The sequence below is a fragment of the Bombina bombina genome, chromosome 9 (genome assembly GCF_027579735.1).
Source record: "Bombina bombina isolate aBomBom1 chromosome 9, aBomBom1.pri, whole genome shotgun sequence".
NCBI classification, from domain to species: domain Eukaryota; kingdom Metazoa; phylum Chordata; class Amphibia; order Anura; family Bombinatoridae; genus Bombina; species Bombina bombina.
Window position 1 is genome coordinate 53,586,959 of NC_069507.1, and position 21,045 is coordinate 53,608,003.

Sequence of the window (21,045 nt, forward strand, 5' to 3'; positions counted from 1 at the left end):
ATAGTCAAGTCAAAATTAAACTTTCATGATTCAGATAGAGCATGCAATTTTAGGCAACTTTCTAATTAACTCCTATTATCAAATTTTCTTCAGTCTCTTGCTATCTTTATTTGAAAAAGCAAAAAGTTAAGTTTAGGAGCCGGCCCATTTTTGGTTCAGCACCTGGGTAGCGCTTGCCAATCGGTGGCTACATTTACTCACAAATCAGCGAGCGCTACCCTGGTGCTGAACCAAAGATAGGCCGGCTCGTACAAGCTTTTTTAAATAAAGATGCCAAGAGAACAAAGAAAAAATGATAATAGGAGAACATTATATTTTTGTTGTTGTAGTGACTAAAACAATGTTTACTATTCACATTTAAAATAAGACAGATTTAAATGTAGATGCTGAATATACAAATAACGCTTGTTTATTGCAAATGTAATGCTATCTATATTTAATACTAAACAAGTTATGTTCGCAGTCATTAACTGCTATGTAAGCAAGAAGGTTCAGAAAACAAAATCATTGACCCAGTATGGGGGAGAAGAGATAGAGAGAACAATAAAAAAAAATAAAAAAATTCTCTCTAAGTATTTGTCTTTGTATATATAGAGAGATATGTGTTCTGTGTCATTGTCCTTTTGTAGGAGGAAATTGGCTCTAATCAAGCGCCCTCCACATAGTGTGCCATGACATTGTAAAATGGAGTAATAGCCTTCCTTCTTCAAGGTCCCTTTTACCCTGTATGAATCTCCAACTTTACCACCCCCAAAGCTCCCCCAGACCATCACATTGCCTCCACCATGCATTTGGTCTGCGTCTCACAAATGTTCTTCTTTGTGATCGGAACACCTCAAACTTAGATTTGTCTGTCCATAACACTTCGTTCCTCTTCCTCTGAACAACGTCTGTGTTGATTTGCTTATCTTAAACTTTTATTTTTATTGGCCAGTCTGAGATATGTCTTTTTCTTAGCAACTCTGCCTAGAAGGCCAGCATCCCAGAGTTGCATCTTCATTGTTGGCGTAGAGACTTGTGTCTTGTGGCTTCTATTTAATAAAGCTGCCAGTTAAGGACCTGCGAGGCGTCTGTTTCTCAAACTAGACACTGTAATGTATTTGAAAATAAAGAGAAAACTCCTTCTCAACAAGGACAATCCAATATTGGCAGTCAAATTAGCACACGGCACCCCATTTCCAAGATTCAATCAGCTATATGAGCATACCCCTTCACATGAAATAGCCAGATGCAGGCAAAGCAAAACCTGAACAGAGCTAAACTTACCACCCAGAACGTTAAAGCCCAGTAGCATCCACTTAGCAGAATGAGCAAGGAACTCACCCTTCTGCTACCGCGGCCCCACCTCACTCAGAAGAGAGAAACATAATAAACACTACTGGAACACACAAGCGGCAAGGTAACCACTGTTCAGGTATGGGAAATACTACCTGCTGCGTTCGATCACGCTGTGAGTGTATCCAAATTCATCCGGGTATGAGTAATGCAGGGGGCGTGAAAGTACTAATCCCAAAGAGCGGAGCTCGGGGACAAAGGGCCGCTGGAGGGACCTGGGGGTAAAGATCAGCGGAAGTCCGGGGTGGTGGGGCCGACCAGTAGTTCCAGGAGCCGGTCAGCCGGAAAGGGGGTAGGCGGTCAGCGATCAGCTCTTCGGTGAGGAGGTACAAAGAGAACAGGAAGACTTTGGGAGATCCCATAAGCCATGAAAAGGCAAAAACTGGTGTGAAAAGGAGTGAGACAGGTAGTAGGGGGGTGGGGGTAGCCTTGGCAGCCTGGTATCCGTGACAACAATATTAACAATGTCTACACTGCATTTCTGATCAGTTTGATGTTATTTTAACAGACAAAAAATGTGCTTCTCTTTACAAAACAAAGACATTTCTAAGTGACCCCAATATTTGAACACTAGTGTACAATAGATCATTTAAATTAATGAAATTATTGAGAGGTGAATTATCTCCAGTTTAATAGGTTAATCATTTATATAAATAACCATTACCTTAATAATAGCAATTTAAATTGTTTTATTTAACTAAAACAGTAACATTACATTTCATTTGTAATGCTTGCCCCCCTACATCCTCACACGTAGGTCCTTGTGTAGATCTATTCCATTCCAAACAATCTTCTATTTATTTAGCTTCTTGAAACTTAGTATGGGTTGATACTGTGTATATAGATTTGCAGGGAAACAATGGCATTAAAGGGACAGTAAAGTCAAAATTAAACTTTCATGATTCAGAAAGAACATGCAATTTTGAACAATTTTCTAATTTATATCTCTGATCTAATTTACTACATTTTCTTGGTCTCTATTGTTGAAAAAAATACATAGATAGGCTCAAAAGAAATGCACTACTGTGAGCTAGCTGCTTGTCACTGTCTCACCCAATGTATTCAGATGGGCCCCAGTAGAGCATTGCTCTCTATTCAACAAAGGATACCAATAGAATGAGGCAAATTTGATAATAGAAGTAAATCTGAAAAGTGTATACTCTATCTGAAGCCAAAACCCTTTCTTTCATGATTATGTCCCTTTAAGGTTTATTTCTTTACTCTATGGGGGCTACTTATCAAGCCGTCTACTTTTCTGGCTTCGCCGGCCCAATACGTCCGCCTAAGCTCGCCTACCTTCGCCGCCGCGGACCTTGAATACGTTCGCCTAAGTTATCAAATAAAGCTGTCAAAAAGCTGCGGGGCGATGAGCAGCGGACTGTGACAGTTATCACTCATCCGATCTCGCTGCCCTTCGGCTTTTTCCCAGCTTTATTGCTAGCCTGTCACTAAGCACTCACACTAAACTACACTGTTCTGCCCCCTATACCGGCGCCCCCGGAGGCCCCCGCAACTAAATAAAGTTACTAACCCCTAAACCGCCGCTCCTAGACCCCGCCGCAAGTCTTATAAATGTATTAACCCCTAAACCGCCGCTCCTAGACCCCGCCGCAAGTCTTATAAATGTATTAACCCCTAAACCGCCGCTCCCGGACACCGCTGCCACCTACATTATACCTAGTAACCCCTATCCTGCCCCCCTATACCGTCGCCCTCTATTATAAAATTATTAACCCCTATCCTGCTGATCCCGCACCTCTCCGCAACTAAATAAATAGTTTAACCCCTAAACCGCCGCTCCATGAACCCGCCGCAACCTATAATAAATTTATTAACCCCTATCCTGCCCCCCACTACGCCGCCGCCACTGTAATAAAATGATTAACCCCTAAACCTAAGTCTAACCCTAACCATAACGCCCCCCTAACTTAAATATTAATTAAATAAATCTAAATAAATTAACTCTTATTAACTAAATGAATCCTATTTAAAACTAAATACTTACCTTTAAAATAAACCCTAATATAGCTACAATATAAATAATAATTATATTCTAGCTATCTTAGGATTTTTTTTTATTTTACAGGTACCTTTCAATTTATTTTAACCATGTACAATAGCTATTAAATAGTTATTAACTATTTAATAGCTTACCTAGCTAAAATAAAGAGAAATGTACCTGTGAAATAAATCCTAACCTAAGTTACAATTACACCTAACACTACACTATACTTTAATAAATTATTCCTATTTAAAAATAAATACTTACCTGTAAAATAAACCCTAAGATAGCTACAATGTAATTAATAATTATATTATAGCTATCTTAGGATTTATATTTATTTTACAGGTAACTTTGTATTTATTTTAGCTAGTTAGAATAGTTATTAAATAGTTATTAACTATTTAATAACTACCTAGCTAAAAGAAATACAAAATTACCTGTAAAATAAATCCTAACTTAAGTTACAATTAAACCTAATACTACACTATCATTAAATTAACTAAATAAACTACCTACAAAGAACTACAATGAAATACAATTACATAAACTAACTAAAGTACAAAAAATAAAAAAAGCTAAGTTACAAAAAATAAAAAATTAAGTTACAAACATGTTAAAAATATTACAACAATTTTAAGCTACTTACACCTAATCTAAGCCCCCTAATAAAATAACAAACCCCCCCAAAATAAAAAAAATCCCTACCCTATTCTAAATTACATAAATTTCAAAGCTCTTTTACCTTACCAGCCCTTAAAAGGGCCATTTGTGGGGGCATGCCCCAAAAAGTTCAGCTCTTTTGCCTGTAAAATAAAAATACAACCCCCCCCCCAACATTAAAACCCACCACCCACATACCCCTAATCTAACCCAAACCCCCCTTACAAAAACCTAACACTAATCCCCTGAAGATCATCCTACCTTGAGTCGTCTTCACTCAGCCGAGCCACCGATGGAACTGAAGAGGACATCCGGAGCGGAAGAAGTTAATCCTCCAAGCGGTGCTGAAGAAATCTTCCATCCGATGAAGTCATCATCCAGGCGGCGCTGAAGAAGTCTTCGATCCGGCCGATGTCATCTTCAAAGAGGCGCTGAAGAGGTCTTCTATCCGGGCGAAGTCATCTTCCAAGCCGGGTCTTCAATCTTCCTTCCGCCGACGCGGAACCACCTTCTTCACCGACGGACTACGACGAATGACGGCTCCTTTAAGGGACGTCATCCAAGATGGCGTCCCCTCAATTCCGATTGGCTGATAGGATTCTATCAGCCAATCGGAATTAAGGTAGGAAAATCTGATTGGCTGATGGAATCAGCCAATCAGATTCAAGTTCAATCCGATTGGCTGATCCAATCAGCCAACCAGATTGAGCTCGCATTCTATTGGCTGATCGGAACAGCCAATAGAATGCGAGCTCAATCTGATTGGCTGATTCCATCAGCCAATCAGATTTTCCTACCTTAATTCCGATTGGCTGATAGAATCCTATCAGCCAATCGGAATTGAGGGGACGCCATCTTGGATGACGTCCCTTAAAGGAGCCGTCATTCGTCGTAGTCCGTCGGTGAAGAAGGTGGTTCCGCGTCGGCGGAAGGAAGATTGAAGACCCGGCTTGGAAGATGACTTCGCCCGGATAGAAGACCTCTTCAGCGCCTCTTTGAAGATGACATCGGCCGGATCGAAGACTTCTTCAGCGCCGCCTGGATGATGACTTCATCGGATGGAAGATTTCTTCAGCGCCGCTTGGAGGATTAACTTCTTCCGCTCCGGATGTCCTCTTCAGTTCCATCGGTGGCTCGGCTGAGTGAAGACGACTCAAGGATGATCTTCAGGGGATTAGTGTTAGGTTTTTGTAAGGGGGGTTTGGGTTAGATTAGGGGTATGTGGGTGGTGGGTTTTAATGTTGGGGGGGGGGGTTGTATTTTTATTTTACAGGCAAAAGAGCTGAACTTTTTGGGGCATGCCCCCACAAATGGCCCTTTTAAGGGCTGGTAAGGTAAAAGAGCTTTGAAATTTATGTAATTTAGAATAGGGTAGGGATTTTTTTTATTTTGGGGGGGTTTGTTATTTTATTAGGGGGCTTAGATTAGGTGTAAGTAGCTTAAAATTGTTGTAATATTTTTAACATGTTTGTAACTTAATTTTTTATTTTTTGTAACTTAGCTTTTTTTATTTTTTGTACTTTAGTTAGTTTATGTAATTGTATTTCATTGTAGTTCTTTGTAGGTAGTTTATTTAGTTAATTTAATGATAGTGTAGTATTAGGTTTAATTGTAACTTAAGTTAGGATTTATTTTACAGGTAATTTTGTATTTCTTTTAGCTAGGTAGTTATTAAATAGTTAATAACTATTTAATAACTATTCTAACTAGCTAAAATAAATACAAAGTTACCTGTAAAATAAATATAAATCCTAAGATAGCTATAATATAATTATTAATTACATTGTAGCTATCTTAGGGTTTATTTTACAGGTAAGTATTTATTTTTAAATAGGAATAATTTATTAAAGTATAGTGTAGTGTTAGGTGTAATTGTAACTTAGGTTAGGATTTATTTCACAGGTACATTTCTCTTTATTTTAGCTAGGTAAGCTATTAAATAGTTAATAACTATTTAATAGCTATTGTACATGGTTAAAATAAATTGAAAGGTACCTGTAAAATAAAAAAAAATCCTAAGATAGCTAGAATATAATTATTATTTATATTGTAGCTATATTAGGGTTTATTTTAAAGGTAAGTATTTAGTTTTAAATAGGATTCATTTAGTTAATAAGAGTTAATTTATTTAGATTTATTTAATTAATATTTAAGTTAGGGGGCGTTAGGGTTAGGGTTAGGTTTAGGGGTTAATCATTTTATTACAGTGGCGGCGGCGTAGTGGGGGGCAGGATAGGGGTTAATAAATTTATTATAGGTGGCGACGGTGTAGGGGGGGCAGATTAGGGGTTAATAAATGTATTATAGGTGGCGACGGTGTAGGGGGGGCAGGATAGGGGTTAATACATTTAATATAGGTTGCGGCGGGTTCAGGGAGCGGCGGGTTAGGGGTTAATACATTTATTATAGTTGCGGTGGGCTCCGGGAGCGGCGGTTTAGGGGTTAATATGTATAGAGTAGCTTGCGGTGGGCTCCGGGAGCGGCGGTTTAGGGGGTAATAACTTTATTTAGTTGCGGCGGTGTAGGGGGGGGTCAGATTAGTGGTGTTTAGACTCGGGGTACATGTTAGGGTGTTAGGTGTAGACAGCTCCCATAGAAATCAATGGGATGTCTGTCAGCAGCGAACTTGTACTTTCGCTATGGTCAGACTCCCATTGATTCCTATGGGATCCGCCGCCTCCAGGCTGGCGCTTTGAAAACCAGGTACGCTGGGCCGTAAAAGTGCCGAGCGTACCTGCTAGTTTTTTGATAGCTAGCAAAAGTAGTGAGAATGTGCCGCACTTGTGTGCGGAACATCTGGAGTGACGTAAGAATCGATCTGTGTCGGACTGAGTCCGGCGGATCGAAGCTGACGTCACAAAATTCTACTTTTGCCGGTCTCGAGCCTTTGATAACTAAGGCGTATCAGCCTCGCCACAAATACGCTGCGGAATACGCAGCGTATTTGAGGTTGACGGCTTGATAACTACCCCCCTGTATGTTTATTTTATAACGTTTCCTATGTTATATATGCAGTCACAAATTCACTGTTTTGAGAAAAACAAAACCAATAATAAGTAATAATATCTACAAGATAAAAAAGTTGCTCAAAATAATCTGACAGAAACCTCTGGAAGAGCATAACATTGTAAATGGATTAATGGAATGAATTTACCAAAAATATTAAACTTTTACTCCAATGAATATAAAGTATCTTGCTATATAATTAAAAACTAATCTATATTTCAGGATGTATAACCTTTAAATGATACTGTATCTTAAATAGAAACTATTTAAATGAAAAAATAAAATAATAATTCAATATTGTGATTTTGATTTTATTAAAATATTTTTTTTCAACATACATTTATTATTATATATCGGATTCCCATAGCAAAACATCCCTTCTAAGCCCCACACCTTAGAGCAATTTTTTTTTCATGGAACAGCAGGCCAAAAACAGGACTGAACCAAGAAAATAGGGCAGTAGTCAAGTATACTCTAGGTGTCAGATATACACACCAGTCAGATACACACATACAGGAACACACTTTAGGTACCAGTTAAATTACCTTTAAAAAGCTAAATTGAATTTGGGTTACAAATTCTGTCATTCCTGATCATTTGTCTACACACATACACAAACACACCCACATACACATATAGCATACTCACTTACTACACCACACATATATACACACCATACACATACAAACACATCCACCACTCTACACACAAACACCACACTCACATACACACACCCATATGCATTATACACAAACAAACACATACATACATACAAACATACATACAAACAAACACACCCATCACACACAAACACTAACACAGACACAAATAAAATGGCAAGAACATTGATAATTTGCTTAACTGTTCAATATCCCTGCCAAACTATACATAAGGTCAAAACTCCACAAGTGTCAGCATGATAGCCTACCTTTAAAGATAAGTTATTCAGATTTACTGGGCAAGCTCTGCCTCAGCATGTAAGGCAAGGGGAATGTTGGTAAGGTGCCAGTACAATATTCATGGACATTTACACACCGGGACAAGGGAGGGTGCTTCCTGGTCCGACCCCTGTGATCAGTAATTGCTTCTTGTGGAAAGACGTAAGGAAGCTGTTTTTGTTTTCATAAAAAATTGCATATACTATCTAAAGTGATGAGGATAGTTTTATAATAACTGTTGATGCAGAAAAAGCATTTGACTGTCTCTTATGGGACCATTTATTTACAACATTAGATATGTTTTGAGTAATAAGATAAGTTTATATAATGATCCACAAACAACTTTGTTAAGAAATGGGAAATTAACACACTATTTTGCACTTAATCGTGGCACTAGATAAGGCCGTCCACTTTCACCTCTTTTGTTTGATTTAGCCATAGAACCACTAGCAGTTTCTCTTAGAAATAACAGTGTTGGAATTATAATTTGGGGTTAAATAATTAACTGTATCATTATATGCTGATGGTTTATTGATATTTGAAGATTGTTTTTTTTATAAAATCATCAATATAATTAAATGTTTTGGCTCATTTTCAGGATACAAAATTAATACCTCTAAAACAGAGGTCCTTTGGATACATAAGACTAGATCTTCTAGATATAATAATCTATTTAAAGAAGTGAAAACAAACTTTACATATTTAGGTATACAAAGTACAACTTCATCTCTCCCCTGGTATGATCTAAACTAAAAAAAAAATAATAATCTAAACAAATGCTCCATATTTCCACTATACTTCTCTGGTAAGGTAAATTTGATTAAAAGCATTATCTTTCTCAAACTCGTATATGTTATACAAAATGTTACATTTGTTATTAAAAAGAGTGATATAAAACAATTTGAACACAGCCATAACGGATTTCCTCTGGGATAAAAAAAAAGGCCAAGAATCAGAAGGTTACACTATAAGCAGGAAAATGGAGGACTGATGTTGCCAAATTTAGGATGGTATTCCTTATTATGCTTTAGTAAATTAGCAATAGATTGGTTAAAGGTACACTCAAGTCAAAATTAAACTTCATGATTCAGATAGAGCATGCAATTTTAAACAACTTTCCAATTTACTCCCGTTAACAAAATGTGTACATTCTTTTTATATTTACACTTTTTGAGTCACCAGCTCCTACTGAGCATGTGCAAGAATTCATAGAATATACGTATATGCTCTTGTGATTGGCTGATTGCTGTCACATGATACAGGGGGAGTGGAAAAACATAATTGAAATTTGTCAGAAAACATTCTACTCATTTGAAGTTCAGACTATGGGCTCGATTTAGCAAGCAACAGCGGCATACATATGTGCCCCTCTCCGCCGCAGCTTGCCTCTGGCGGGCAGAATTCCTTTGGTGGAATGAATATATTTGTTTCTGAATTTTCTACCCATTAGAGGCAACCCAGATTTGGAAAATTAATATATTTGTTTCTGATTTTTCTACCCATTAGAGGCAACCCAGAATTTGAAGAGGATATAAACGTCTTACCTTTTAATCATTGCCCCCTGCCTGCACACAGCCAATCACGATCGGAAGAGACCGGGGAGATTGAAATTCACCACCAAAGAGACAGCTGCTTGATAAATACTGACTGCAGGTTCAAATCTACGGTATTAACTGTTCCTTTAATATCTGAAGGTCATTTTTCAGTATTAAATGTAGAAAAAAAATAATTTATTAATCCTTAAAACCTAAAAGCCATTCTTTATAATAAACTGAACAAATTACCTTATAAAATTAAGAAATTTAAAAAGATTTGGTTGGTGTATGGCATAGGTTGTGTAAGATTTGGAATATGAATATATTTGTTTCTGATTTTTCTACCCATTAGAAGCAACCCAGAATTTAAAGATGATATAAACTTACCTTTTAATCATTGGAATAGAAAAAGGTATAATTAATATAACACAATTATTTGATACACATAAAAAAAAAAAACAAAGCAAAACTTTTGAAGAGTTAAAAATAAAATGTAATATGTTAAATTCACAATTTTGTGAGTATCTTTAAATTAGACATTGTCATGCATGATACACTCATGGGGAGTAGTTGATACCTAGATCAGCTACCCAGCAGAAGTGATATTGTGGTATCAACATTGCCTGGTTTAATCTGAACTGTTCTTTTGTGTGGAATCTGTGTTTAAGGAATGCAGTGGTCTCAAGCCCCCCCTCCTCCTGGTGCATGTTATTTCTTGATACTGTGAGTTAAGGCTGGCTATGAGTGGTTGAATGATTGTAAATTAATACAAGGGCAGTGGTCTTGACAAGACAAAGGAAAACTGAGTTATAGCTGAATGTTACAGAAAAAGTATTTAGAACTTGCCTGGGACCAGAAGAAGTAACACCTGACGGATGTTCCCCACATACACAAAGAAACTTGGTAATACGTACAGGTATTGTGTTTGTTTATTGTGTCCCTTTTTATTTTAAAGAACTGTATTTTTGCATATCTTGTTTTTTGTTATTTTTGTATGTTTTTATATTTTGGCACTGTGTAACCTGTATTTGTCTTTTGTTATTAAACATATAGAAAATCTAATTCTGTCTTTGGGCTCTAATATCTGAATTTACACTCTGATGAGACAAGGTTAAAGGCACATTACCTAATTGTTAATTGTGTGAGTTGTTGGGTTTACAAGACACCCTTATTCAAAATTCTTGGTGGTGGCAGCAATTGTTAAACTGGGGTGGTGTAGGCAGGATTTGGGGGTTAATTTGGTATCCCTTTAGGTCCTTTGTAGAGATAAAGGTAAGGGAAAAGCAGTGGCTGAGTGATATTAACCCCCTCATTCCCACACCCTCCCCATAGTGACGGCTGGGTGGAAAGGCTTAATCGTAACAAACTGGTTGGCAGCGGTGGGGATATTTAGAGTTTTTTAGTGCTATTTGTATAGTAATAAAATAAATTACATGCTTTTTGTGTAATTTCCCAAAGACTGAACTCAGTGCCTAATTACAGACATACAGTGCAAAGAAATCAGTTATTTCCCGTTCCCTCTTGTGTGTCTGTCTCTACTAACAATTTGGAAGCATACAGAAAGATGCCCAAGGATTCACTTGAGTTGCTTTGTCAAGAAAGAGCAATAGCAACTTTTGGCAAAACAAAGGAGCAGTTGATCCAGAAGCTGCATCAGACAGACTGCATCACAGCAGAGCATGAAATAGACACAGAAAGGGTTACTGTGGAACCTGTAACCCAGGAGATGATACCTAATGCTGTTACCCCTGTGAATGCCATGGAGTGTGAGCTACAAACAGCACTCAGGTACTTGGAGGATGCTGAACCGCAGCTAAAACTAGGACTGATCCTCAAGTATCAAGAGGAAAAAAGATGGGAGAGAGAGGCTGCAGAGAGAGGGAGAGAAAGGCTGCCAAGAGAGAGAGAGAGAGAGAGAGAAAAGGAGGCTCAACGGAGACAAGAGCTGGAGGATTTGCGGATTAACAGAACCAGCCTGACTCCCCAAACCAGTGATCGTGGGGAACCAGCAACAGAGAAAACCCACTTGGAGTATTTTCCAATGTTAGAAAAGGACACTGACATGGATGTTTTTCTGAGGGGCTTTGACAAAGTCTGCAGGCAGTATCAGTTGCCCCAAGAGCAATGAGTTCGCTATTTAGCTCCTCGCTTGAAGGGTAAAGCCCTGGATGTGTTTGCTTTCCTGCCAGTGGAGGATTACAAAGACTATGAGGCCATAAAAACAGCCTTATTAAAAAGCTTTAACCTCACTCCAGAATTCTACAGAAACAAATGTCGGAATGTCCAGCAAGGTGCAGGTGACAGCTGCACAGAGCATGTTGCACAGCGGAGAACTACTTTTAAGCAATGGGCTGGGGCCTATAAGTCCTCACTTATGAGGCTTTGGAGGATTTGACGATCCTGGAGCAATTCCTTACATTGAGTCCTGAGGCCATAGAATGCATTCTGGACAGAAATCCCAAAACAGTGGCAGAGGCTGCAGACCTGGCTAATGATTATGCCAACAGCAGAGCACCTGCAGCAAGGCAGGCAACTGTTCAAGCTTTATCTCCTAAATGGAAAAGGGCAACCAAGCCAGCAGGGAGACCATCTCCTCTACACCCTACAGCGAGAGAGGCAGGGGCCACATCTGGCCAGGGGGATACCCGCCAATGTTTTCATTGTAACCAGATGGGGCATCTGAGTTTCCCCTGCCCAGAGAAGAAGACTCCTGAGGGTGGGAATATGGCTGGGGGACCAGCAACTGTTTTGTTTGTGGGTGGGTATACATGGATAACCTACAGAGTATCTGTGGGTGACCAGGTGGCAACAGGACCCAGGGATAGTGGAGCTTCGGTTACCTTGGTGCATCCTGGAATGGTAAAGCTGGAGGACATTATACCATAGAAGACTGTATCCATCCAAGGAATTGGGGGAGTTTGCCCCGCAGTGCCTGTGGCACAAGTGTACCAAAATTGGGGTGTCATAAAAGGTTTGCAGGGAGTAGAGATTTCTGTGGATATCCCTGTTGATGTTTTAATGGGGGATGATTTGGGCCGGATGCTTTGTCAGTATGCCTCAGAAGACAACACCCGCAACCTGGAAGGGCCAGCAGAGGGCCCAGCACCAACTGAGGTACTGTGTAAAACTTTGGTGGACCCAGAGGGGAGTCTGGGGATAGACAAATCGCTAGCTACACCAGGGCCGGAAGTATCCTACCCAAGGATGGAGAATACTTCCCTTGAACATGGTTGCTGGGAGGGGCAGCTGAGGGTTAATCCACCTCTGCCTGTGTGTACACCAGTAATGTCTTGTTTTAGGGAAGAGGGATGTATTGTAAGTTATTGTGGCAATATTGATTCTATTGAACATGGTTGCTGGGAGGGAGAGCCTAGGGTAAATGCAGATTTACTTGAGCTTGTACCAGTAATTTCTTGTTCCAGTGAAAAGGGATATACTGCCATTGATGATCATAATGTGTGCCATGTGACAGGCCCTAGAGTGGAGGGACTGGTGGAAGAGCTTGGTTTACCCCTGCTTATGAGTGGAGTGGGGGGCAGAGAGAGGATGATGCCCTAGAGGTTGCTGGATGCTGTGAGCATGTGATGCCTGATGTAGTGTGTGGGAAGATAGAGGGCAGCAGGGTTGGGCAGAAGGGCAGACTGAGTGTGTGAACCCTTCTGTGCTTGAACCAGTATTGCATGCTGAGAGAAAGAGAAAGGTATTGAATGTGCAGTGGCAGGACCTAGTGAAGGGACTGTTGGAGCTGGGATTGCTATACCCCAGGAAAAGGTAGGATGTGTGGAGTGGGGAAAAGTGGCCAATGTGACATGTCTGGTGCCTGAGTGTGGTGTGTCAGCTGAGTGTAGTGAACAGGGGGCAGGAGAAGAGGCTTCTTCTCTGATTTCCCCTGAGGTAAAATGCACTCTTAGTGAGGGATGTCAGGCTCAGCTATGCAGCTGGCAAGAAGAACAGCTGACAGGTATGTGCTTGTCTGCCTCTGAAGCAGCATTGCATATGGAAGTAGGAGTGAATGGTACAGCTGGTGTAGAGGCCAGAGTACCCTCTGCCCTGTTACAGAGGATAGGACAGAATGGGACCCTAGGTGTTTCTGTAACCCCACCCTACAGTAATAGCTTATATGAAGACGAAGGGGAGGGAACATGGAACTCCCCCTACAACTCTCCCATAGTTGTGTGTGCCCGGGATGAAGAATGTATGAGCCCAGCAGCTACAGTGGATAGAGAACCTGCTATGCCTACAGAGCATACATGGGTTGGTGTGAACAGTAGACTACATGGCCTAAGCTTGGCAAGAACTGCCCTTAGTCCCCTAGTGAGTTACCCTAAGATCCCTTCATGAGTGAGTGTGAGAGCAAGGGAGCACCCTCCACAAAGGAAATTATGTCAGCTGATGCTTACTGCTGCAGTGGGCAAATGAATACAGAGGGTGTGCAAAATGGGTAGAACTGATATTATGAACAGAGAAAGACTAGGGTTCAGGTAGGCATAGGGGCTCAGCGTGGGCTAACCACCTCTTTTCACCATCTTAAAGGGGGAGTTGTCATGCACGATACACTCATGAGGAGTAGTTGATACCTGGATCAGCTACCGAGCAGAGGTGGTATTGTTGTCTCAGCATTGCCAGGTTTAATCTGAACTGTTCTTTTTTTTGTGTGGAATCTGTGTTTAAGGAATGCAGTGGTCTCAAGATCCCCCTCCCCCTGGTGCATGGTTAAATGATCATAAATTAACACAAGGGCGGTGGTCTTGACAAGACAAATGAAAACTGAGTTATAACTGAATGTTACAGAAAAAGTATTCAGAACTTGCCTGGGAACAGAAGAAGTAACACCTGAAGGAGGTTCTCCACATACACAAAGAAACTTGGTAATATATACAGGTATTGTGTTTGTTTATTATGTCCCATTTTATTTTAAAGAATTGTATCTTTGCATATCTTGTTTTTTGTTATTTTTGTATGTTTTTATAATTTGGCACTGTGTAACCTGTATTTGTCTTTTGTTATTAAACATATAGAACATCTAATTCTGTCTTTGGGCTCTAATATCTGAATTCACACTCTGAAGAGACAAGGCATGTTACCTAACTGTTAATTGTGTGAGTTATTGGGTTTCCAATACACCCTTATTCAAAACTCTTGGTGGTGGCAGCATTGTGAAACTTAATTAGCAGGAATTTAATTCTCAAGAAGTGGAAAGATAAGAAATCACCTAGTCTTTCACAATTTATAAAAGCTATTAAGAACTAAATGATTATTAAGAAAGCATGACTCACAAATGAATAATTAAATTAGTATACGTACATTATTAAGGAAATGGCAAACTTTTATTTTAGCACCACCTAGTAATATACAAAGCCAGATTCTAAAACTTTTTTAAAAATTCATGACATTAAAGGATGAGAGATTAAAAAGTAGATGGTTATGATAGCCATAAGTAAAACTGTATTAATGTGTTCTTAAGAGGTTTAGTGTAGGGGTAATATTATAGAAAAGAAAAAAAATAGGCATTAATTAAAGGGATATGAAACCCAAATTTTTCTTTCGTGATTAAGATAGAGTGTTCAATTTTAAACAGCTTTCTAATTTACTCCTATTATCAATTTTTCATAGTTCTCTTGGTTCTTTTGTTGATAAGCAGGGATGTGTGCTTAAAAGCCGGCCCATTTCTGGAGCACTATATGGCGGCAGTTTAGCAAGAACGTTATCCATTTGTAAGAGCACTAGATGGCAGCAGTTTTTTTAAGAATGTTATCCATTTGCAAGAGCACTAGATGGCAGCAGTTTTGTAAGAATGTTATCCATTTGCAAGAGCACTAGAGGGCAGCAGTTTTGTAAGAATGTTATCCATTTGCAAGAGCACTAGATGGCAGCAGTTTTGTAAGAATGTTATCCATTTGCAAGAGCACTAGATGGCAGCAGTTTTGTAAGAATGTTATCCATTTGCAAGAGTACTAGATGGCAGCAGTTTTGTAAGAATGTTATCCATTTGCAAGAGCACTAGATGGCAGCAGTTTTGTAAGAATGTTATCCATTTGCAAGAGCACTAGATGGCAGCAGTTTTGTAAGAATGTTATCCATTTGCAAGAGTACTAGATGGCAGCAGTTTTGTAAGAATGTTATCCATTTGCAAGAGCACTAGATGGCAGCAGTTTTGTAAGAATGTTATCCATTTGCAAGAGCACTAGATGGCAGCAGTTTTGTAAGAATGTTATCCATTTGTAAGAGCACTAGATGGCAGCACTATTTCCTGTCATGTAGTGCTCCAGATGCCAACCTAGGTATCTCTTCAACACAGAATATCATGGGAATGAAGCAAATTTGATAAGAGAAAACTTTTAAAACAGTTGTATAATCTGTCTTTTTTTTAGATGTCCTATCCCTTTAAATTGTATTTATGCTAGCAATAAATATTTTGTATTGAATGTTGTTATAAAATGTAATGTTTATTAGAAACAGTTAATTACATAGTGTTATGTGATGTTTATTTGTATTCACATGTTATAATATGTAATGTATCTCAAAAGAGACATTATAACAGAAAATTGAGGTATTAATGTAACTCTGTAATTAACATCAAACATACAATGCTTTTTTTGCATTGAAGAGTGCATTATATTATGAATTGTATTATTATATTTTGTTGTCTGGGAAATACCGTTTATTGGAAGTGGTTATATATATATAGTGTTACATTATCTTTATTTGCTATCATATTATACAAGAATTTACAATCTAGATGGGTAGGAGGATGAGAAACAAGAGGTGGGGACTGCAAAGGTGAGAATGATGTTAGTGAGGAGATAGATGAGGGCAACTGTTAGGTAAGTGAAATTCATTTGTTAATGAGTCGGATGATAAGCTTCCCTGAACAAAAAGGTCTTTAGGGAGTGTTTAAAGGAGGAGAGGTTAGGGGAAAGTCTGACAGCTCGAGGAAGTGCGTTCCAGAGGGTTGGTGCCGCATGAGAGAAGTCCTGTAGCTTAGCATGGGAGGAGGTGATGTTAGAGGACGCAAGGAGTAGGTTGTTGGATATTAGGGGGCGGGCTGGGGTATATTTGTTGATTAGTGAAAACATGTGGGGGTGGGGCAGCATTGGTGAGGGCTTTGTAGTTCAGGGTGAGATTTTTTAATTTAATTCTGCCGTGAATGTGGAGCCAGTGAAGGGACTCAGAGAGGTGCAGCAGATACAGAGCGTCGGGAGAGGTGGATTAGCCTGGCAGATGCATTTAGGATGGATTGAAGGGGGAGAGAGGCGGGTGAGAGGGAGGCCAGTTAGTAGGTTATTACAGTAGTCAAGTCGGGAAATTACCAGGGAGTGGATTAGCTGTTTAGTAGATTCAGCGCTCAGAAACTGACAAATTTTGGAGATATTGCGTAGGTGGTTGCAGCAGGATGAAGAGAGCAATTGGATGTGGGGAATGAAGGACAGATTTGAGTCAAGTGTGACTCTAAGGCAGCGGACTTGGGGTGAGGGGGAGATAGTGGTGCCGCCAACAGGGATAGAAAATTTTGAAACTGGAGTAGAGTTAGAGGGGGGGATTAGAATTCAAAATTAAACTTTCATGATTCAGATAAAACAAGCTATTTTAAAAATGTTTTGATTTACTTCAAGTATCAAATTGTGCATAATCTTTTTAAATGCATATCCTACTGAGCGTGTGCAAAAGTTCACAGAGCATACATATATGAGGTACAAACCTCTATAATGCGTGTGTGTATATATATATATATATATATATATATATATAAACACATACATACTGTACATAACTAGTATAACCATAGCTAAGTTTACATTATGTATATATTTACAAATTTTTAAGAATTATTTTTTGGAATTAACTAACTGAATGACAGAACTGAGAGAATACTTCCAAAATGACAGATGAAGGGTGAGTTCCAACTTGGGAAAAAAAGACTTATGTTTAAAAGGACCACAAGACTTCCAAGTTACCTCCCCAGTTAGGAATTATTCAAAACTACTTATGGTCATGGACAGACAATGGAGTAGAAATTAAGCTTATATCACAAAGCTCTCAATATGGATGTGAGCTAACCACGACTGATGTTACTGGCAATTACTATAATACTGGTGGACTATGGTTGATCTGATGGATGGCAATTACTAGAATTCAGGTGGAATGGCTTTGTGCGCAGGAAAATTATTAGAATGAAAAATAATATTTAGTTAAAAAAAAAAAAGAAGATGGAGGGGAGGAAGACAAACAGTGGTGTAAGTCCATCTGAAGGAATTAGGAAATCTACTACAGAGACAGGTAAAGGGAAGAAAATAAATTAAATGTAAGAGAATTTTTTTTATACTTTAATTCCACTATTTCAATCCAAGACTATACCAACATCTGCTGGCTTTAGAAAGGAAGTATCTTCCTCTGAGCAGCGCGTCGGGCGGGAGGAGTTAAAAATACAATCTAGCTACGCAAGTTGCGCAGTACTACGCAACATGTGTAGATAGATTGTAATTTAACTCCTCCTTCGTTGGTTTTCACTGATGTCTAGCAAGGCACTGTAGGGAGTTCCAGTGCAACGGGGGTGACACCATCAGAGGAGATTAATTCCTGCTTGATGGTGTCAAGGACCACCAACATCTTCTCATCGACCACTGGTTGGCGACCGCTGCTTTAAACAATGCTATGCTTGTATATACTTCTATAAAGGTTTTAAAAGCATTTAAAACTTTCAAAAACTGCCCATTTTGAAATTCGGTGTAGTGTTGAAATCTGTAACCCGACAGAATGTGCGACCGTGACATCACCACATTCCTCAGCACACACGTGACTGTGTAATTTTCCCACACGGATCAATGTGAGCACTCAGATGCCTTCAATGAGTAAGTCACTTAGTGTGAGTAGTGCGAGTCAGGTGACCTGACGGAATGTGCGACCATGACTGAAAGAGGTGTCTCTTGCAGTTGACTGGTGGTCAACCAGTCACGTGTGTGCTAAGGAATGTGGTGACGTCACGGTCGTACATTCTGTCGGCTCGCAGATTTCGACACTACACAGGCAATAAATCACTTGAAAACTCTGAGTATGTTTATTTTATCTCCCTTGATTACTGCTAACTTTTGCATCCCACATAGTTTACAGACGCTGTAACCTCTGTCACAAACATATCTTTCTCTTTTGTCTATGTATAATATGTCAAAGAGGGAACTGATAGTGAAGCACAAGAATATCTAAATGTTACTCACTTGAGACATTCTTCCAAATATGCAAAAATGTACTGTACATCAGTAAGGAACACATATATTTAATTTAGTCATGTGTCTGTTTATGAAGGAACTCATAAGTTACAGAATCTAAATATACATTCAACAATGTAGTCATCTGTCAAGTATATACAGTATATTGTGACAATGCATAAAGATAGACTCAAGGGAGGGAGCAATTATTAAATATTCACATTTTATAGTTAAATTGGGTTAGAAAAAAAAATATTAATATTTTGGTAAAATGTTGATAATTAGGTGACAAAATTAGAACTTTATTGTACAGACATAGCTTAAAGGGACAGTCTACAATAGCATTTTTATTGTTTTAAAAGATAGATAATCCATTTATTAGCCATTCCCCAGTTTTTCATAACCAACACAGTTATATTAATATAATTTTTACCTCTGTGATTACCTTGTATCTAAGCATCTTCTGACAGCCCCCTGATCACATGACATTGTATTTATTATCTATTGACTTGCATGTAGTGCTGTGTTGTGCTAAGTCTTAAATACCTCCCCGGGTGTGAGCACAATGTTATCTATATGACCCATACGAACAAGCAGTCTCCTGTTGTGAAAAGCAAATACAAAAGCATGTGATTAAGCGGCTGTCAATAGATCCTTTGAAATAGGCAGACATTTTGAGGTTTAAATGTTAAGAAGTATATTAATCTATCAATGTTGGTTGGGCAAATCAGGGGGAATGGGTAGTAAAGGCATTATCTATCTTTTTAAACAATAACAATTTTTGTGTAGACTGTCCCTTTAAGACCAGCAATTATGGTTTTGTTTTTAATACTGTAAACTATATAATCATTTAATTGATTTGTCAGAGTGTGAACAATGTAATTACTTATTTGATTTGACAGAAAAGACTGTAGACTGTACATACATAACATAGTTATTTATCAGATTTGTCTGAAATAGTGTACACAATGTAATTATTTGATTTTCCTTTAAGACTGTACATAACGTAATTATTTATTTGGTATCTCTGTACAACATGTAATTAAGTGTTTGGAACACTGTTTACATCTACAATAGAAATGACGTCCTTTCTGAAGTATTTTTTGTCATAACTTTGGCATTTCATTAGGTGTTATTGTGTCTTACATAAAAAAGTGAGTATTACACGTTTGTACAATAGACGCATTTGACATCACATCATTGGGTGGATTAATGTAAACAACATGCAAATGAGCATCAGTTTGTTCAGAACAAAGTTTCAGTTTGACTCTAAAATATTTTTTATCTTTTACAAGGCAGTGACCTGTAAAGCTGACAGAATTACAGGAGGATTACATTATGTATTCATTATTTATTTTGCCTGTTTTTGCGATAAAATACCAATAAAAATAGTATACTTAAAGGGACATAAAACCAAAAATGTGTCTTTCCTCATTCAGATAGCTGATAGAATTTTTAAAAAGTTTCCCATTATGTTGCGTTATTAAATTTACTTCTCATGATATAATTTGTTGAAGAACATACCTAAGTAGACAGCTGGCTCATGTCTGGAGCACTACATGGGAGCAAACACTGCTGCCCTCTAGTGCGCTTGCAGATGTATAATGTTCAATACAGAAGAAAAAAGAATACCGCACCAATAAAAATAATTTATAGCTACTATCTTGGAAGAAATATGATTACTTAAAGAAACAGTTTACTCAAAAATTATATTCCCATTAATTTGTTCCCAATAATCCACTTTACCTGCTGGAGTGTATTCAATTTTCCATTGTTCTCTCCAAGTTGTAGTCTTTGGTTTATGAACAGATATAAGATAAAGAAGTATGTATATGTACACAATGTGATAAAGTAATGAGATCTGATTATACCTAGCCCAACCATTTTATTAAGTTGTGGCTTCAAAACACAAAATCAGATAATTCATATTCACAAATAAGCCTTAAAAAAGCAAATCTCATACATTTATACTCTGCAACTGGTAAAAAAAAGTAATTGGAAACACATTAAGGGAAACACAATTTTACAGTATACTGTCCCTTTAAGTAACTGTATAAAAATATATATACAATAATGTATTTATTTACGTTTACAAAATATATTAAAAACATATAAAATGAGAGATAAAATTACTATTGTCCATGGGGTAGTAAATATACAAAGCAAAAATAATATTAACAAAACAAAAAATAATATTAATATTACAGCACAAACGGAAAACAAAAATACTTTCCCAGTATAGAGACTTTACATCTCTACAAACTCCTGATTAGTGTCTTGCCAGACTAAACTGGAACGCAACGCGTTTCAAGGACACACCTCTTCATCAGGTGCCATTGTTTTCACTGTGTTTTTTTAAACAT